General features: G+C 24.6%; 1 long non-coding RNA gene across 5 annotated transcripts; it reads left to right on the forward strand.

Annotated features, from left to right (window-relative positions):
* The first annotated feature begins 256 nt into the window (after positions 1-256).
* Positions 257-2906, forward strand: LOC148202581 (uncharacterized). 5 transcript variants are annotated; one of them, XR_015785321.1, is made up of 7 exons: positions 257-324; positions 459-521; positions 873-973; positions 1777-1939; positions 2204-2317; positions 2602-2666; positions 2755-2906. It is a non-coding gene; the product is annotated as an uncharacterized LOC148202581 (long non-coding RNA). The 5 variants fall into 5 exon arrangements; XR_015785323.1 differs by having other exon boundaries at positions 1777-1934; XR_015785319.1 differs by having other exon boundaries at positions 2204-2906.
* The last annotated feature ends 1735 nt before the right edge of the window (positions 2907-4641 follow it).

Below are 4641 nucleotides of genomic sequence, written 5' to 3' on the forward strand. Positions count from 1 at the left end.
TCTTATTGAGTAAAATTTAATTTATACTAATTTTATAAGGTTGTTCATATATTATGATGTATATTCTACAAGATTATGATTTTATATCTATTTTCATGTTTTAAGAAATTAAATAATTGATTTTATTTAACAAAAAATAATAATAATTAAGTAATGATAAAACATTTAGAACTATAGACATAATTGAAGAGACAACGGGCCTCATGTTGGGCTATATAAAGGTCACCAAAAACCCTAAAGTTTCACGACTCATTCCCTCGCCGCTTCCTTCTGTCTTTCATATTTTGGTTGGAAACCTAAATGCAGAAGCTCATCTCTCAGACAGTAAGTTTTCATAAAATAGGAGCATGAGCATGTTCTTATTATTAAAGTACTTGTATATTCTGAATATATTTTTACATATAGTTTATGTACTTGTATAAGATATATATAATATATTTTTTTTCATTTACAAGTAGGTTTTTACATCTACTTCATTATGTCTTTCCTTTCTCACTCTCATGCCGGAAGCTCTTGTATCGGTAAGTTTTCATAAATTAAATTATATTAATATATTGGTATCTGTTTGAAAAACATGGATCTAGTTTATGTACTTCTATATTTTGAATATATTTTTACATCTTATTTATATACTTATAAGATTTTCTTTTTCTTTTCATTTAGTAGTAAGCATTATGTTTATTTTTAACCATTTCTTTTAACATATGTATCTAACTACATTTATTCATCTCACAAAAGTAAAAAAGAAAGTAAAATAGTCTATCTATCTCAGAATTTACAACTTCAATTTTTTTAGACATTATCTTAGTTTATACAATCTTATTCACAAATTATATTTTCTATTGTTTAATATTCTGTGATTTTGTTATCAGGTACGAAGAGATCCAGCAAATGCATGCATCAAAAATCAATGGCGGCTGCTGATCTAATAAAGATTTTATCTTTCACAGCAAAAACATTACATAATCATCAGGTTAGCATATAAAAACTACATTCCTCTTCAGATCTACATGTTTTAAAACATTTCTCATCCAAAGTCAGCTATTCTTATATGATATTTTTTATCTGATAGAAAATATATTTTTGTACAAATGAGTTTATTATATATAAATGTAAATGTTATAATTGTTTAGAGTATATACGTAGTCATTGAAAAGGTTTTTTAATTTTGTAAAGGAATAAATTATTACCTAATAATTTAATAAAGTAAGGTACTCTCATCGTTAATATTAAATAATGAGAATAATTAATGTTATTTTATATTACTTCAAATTAAAAGTAATAATCCTTAGCTAACAAAGGAGTAATGTAATAGAGTAAATGGAAATTTATGATTAAAATTTAAGTTGATATGCTATTAAGTTACATAATTTTAGCTTTAACTATAATAAAAGCTCACATTCATCTGATAAATGTATTATATTTGTAATTTTTAAAATTTCAATGTTAATAAAAAAATTTACTGCAGATTTGAAAAAAATATGTAGAAATGTATAAAAAATGCTAATGAATTTTATTCTCGCTTAGAATATGCTTTTATTTGCTATAGGGGAATTGGAGAATTAGTAATGTATAACATTAAAAAATATTGTAATGTTCTTTTTTATTATCAATACACTGCTACAAAATTCATTATAGATAGCTTATTTAAAAAATCATGGTTCATAAGATGTATTAAATGTATTTTTATTTCGATAGAAGTTGTTTTAAATATTCTATTTATTATTCTGACGTTCTCTCTTGATTAAGCATAAATTCTACATTTTTTTTAAGCAGAAAATGAGTAGTTCAATTAAACATCGTGAAAAATCGATGTGAAAGTTGAAGATCCCATTGTAACTTTGATGAGGTAGATGAAGATTTAGATATCTTCCCCAGCAAGCAAACATGGGAACCCTGCAGAAAACATAGTCAAAATTGAAAGAAGTCACACTGTAAGGTTATTCTTTTTTTCTTTTTAGGTTCACAATTTTAATGTTATTTAAGTTTTACTTTTTCTTTGATATTATTAACAATTAAAATTTGAGATCTCGTGATTATGCTTATTCTATGTAAAATAGCTGAACTGAAACTATCTGAGAAATTTAATACTTAAATTATTAGATTTTATACAACAAGATAACTGTGTCAGAGATATCTTATTCACAGATAATATTTTCTATTATTCCATCTTTTAAATCATGTCTTTTTTTTATGCAATTAGGAAAGAAAAGATCCAAATACAAGTATGTTATCTCAATGCATAAAAAATCAAGGGACGCTGATGCTAATCAAATGAACATTATCTTTCACAGCAAAAACATTACAGTGTCATCAGGTTAGTATGTAAAAACTACTGTATGTGTTGAAAATTTTGATCTTGCATGTGTTGAAAATTTTGATGTGAAAGATGAGAACTGGGATACCTTATAACTGTGGGTAATGGGATAACGTTGAAAAATATTTTATTAGTTTGAGGTTACATTTTTTATTTTACTGTTAACAATAGGTTATAGTAATATTTAACAACTGTAAATAACATGAATTTAAAGAAAATGAACAATTTTTTCTTTTATTTTTTATATATGGTAAGTTTTTTTTATGATGTTTTCTGTAAAGCAGTACTCTGGAAGAGTTGTACAGTGTAAAAAGGTTGATAATACGTAAATACATAATGGAGAAAGCAAGTGAGTAATAGTTTGTTCATTGTTGTGATTATCTACATTTATCTTTATTTCTTATGCTAATGTTAATGCTAATTAATTCTCTTTTCAGAAAACACGTTGAGGCTGCTCCTTTTCAATTGCTCGAGTGTCTATGACTTTTATGTATTTTTTTACTAAATTTTTCATATGTTTTTGTTTCATTTAAATATGTATAATGTATTAGGATTTTATGGCTTTTAATCTCAAGATATATTTTTATTATGTTTCATGTTAATGATATTTCTTTTCATACTCTATTTTTTTTTCCTTGGGAGAGAAATTTAAAACATTTCTTTACCATTACTATAATATATTCATTATCATTTAAAAATATGGGTAATAAAAGAACTTAATTTGATTATATATATTATTAATTAATTATTATGAAAGTTTCTTTGACTCATAAAAGTAATACATGGTTGGAAAAAGAAAAGGAAAACTTTCTTTGACTCATAAAAGTTATTGTGGATTGATATGAAAATGTAATATATGTGATTTTGATTGGTATACAACGTTCAAAAATGGAGACATATACAGTTTTATGTTGTGTTGTCAGATTCAACCCTGCATGCGTGTATATCAGCTCATACGAAATTCACCTATAGATTAATAATATTAAATAGATTAACATGAAAACATTAATGTAGTATTGAGATGCTGAACTAAGTAACAAAACACATTATTTACCATTCTATTAAATTGGTTTTTTCTATAAAAAGCGATTAGTTATTCTTATTATAAAGTTTAAAAATAAATTATTAATTAATATATCAGATCATTTATTGTTTGCATTGAAAATTTAAGTAATTGAAAAGATTTAGTGGAATAAACACAAAAGAGATACATCAGTTATTAAAACCGTTGAAAAAGTAATGTTGCTAACTGTTATCGACAGTTTTTCAAAGGTTTACAAAAATTACGTCGAACTTACATAGGTTTGGGAAACTGTAAATACTAATGAGATGTCAAAACTGCCGAAAATGCAAAATAATCTTTTTTTTAATTATTTATAATTTATTTAATTATAATAAAAATGCTTTAATATACGAACACACAATCAAATAATTTAAAATTAAAATAGAATATTATAAATAAACAATAATCATATTTTTTTATATAGAAAATTATTTAACATAATATAATAATATTATTCATCGAAAGTTTGTTTTTTTCTTTTTAACTGGTTGAATGCATTTAGGTGGATATGGGAATTCGGAGTGCATAAAACCTAATCTGACGGCTTCGAAAATGGACTTTGAAATTCGAATGGCCATTGAATTTTCTGACAACAAAGTCTATGCAAAAGAGAGTTGATATTTTCACCTTTTTTTATATATTTATTTGATATTATTTTTATTATACAATGGGCATTGAAACTGAAAACTGAATATATTTTGTTTGAGTAAGTAAATTTTATTCACACTCTCATACATAATTTTTCGATATATATATATATATACTTAAGTATATTAAGAAACATTTTTTAGAATAACATAAATATTTTAAAGTGTTTTGAATTTACTATTTTATAAAACATTTACTTACAATCACTATCTTTTAATATAAAATAAATAATAATAAGTTTTTGCAACTATGGTGGATGATGATATATGTGTATATCAGTTAATCTAATTGGCTAAAAGTTTTACATTCTCTTCAGCGTCTCCTTTCTTTATATTTTGGTGAAAAAATCTGTTATTCATTGACAATGAATGAGTTGAAGATTTCTTACCGTTCCATGACAATTGAAGATGACTATGATGTACCAAATGTCATTGGCTATGAAAAAAACACGAAGCTCAGTTTAAAATGATGGTGTTTATTCAGATATTCAGCCGTGCATGGAAATAACTGTGTAGCTCTTTTTTTAAGGTGATGCTCTTCTTATCTTCTGCACAATGGCAGAACACATGTATGCAGCAGCATCTTTGCATTGTTCATACTCTGTCAGATAAAA

The sequence above is a fragment of the Vigna umbellata genome, chromosome 3, assembly GCF_029865625.1.
Source record: "Vigna umbellata cultivar VRB3 chromosome 3, Vumbellata_1.0, whole genome shotgun sequence".
Classification (NCBI taxonomy): Eukaryota; Viridiplantae; Streptophyta; class Magnoliopsida; order Fabales; family Fabaceae; genus Vigna; species Vigna umbellata.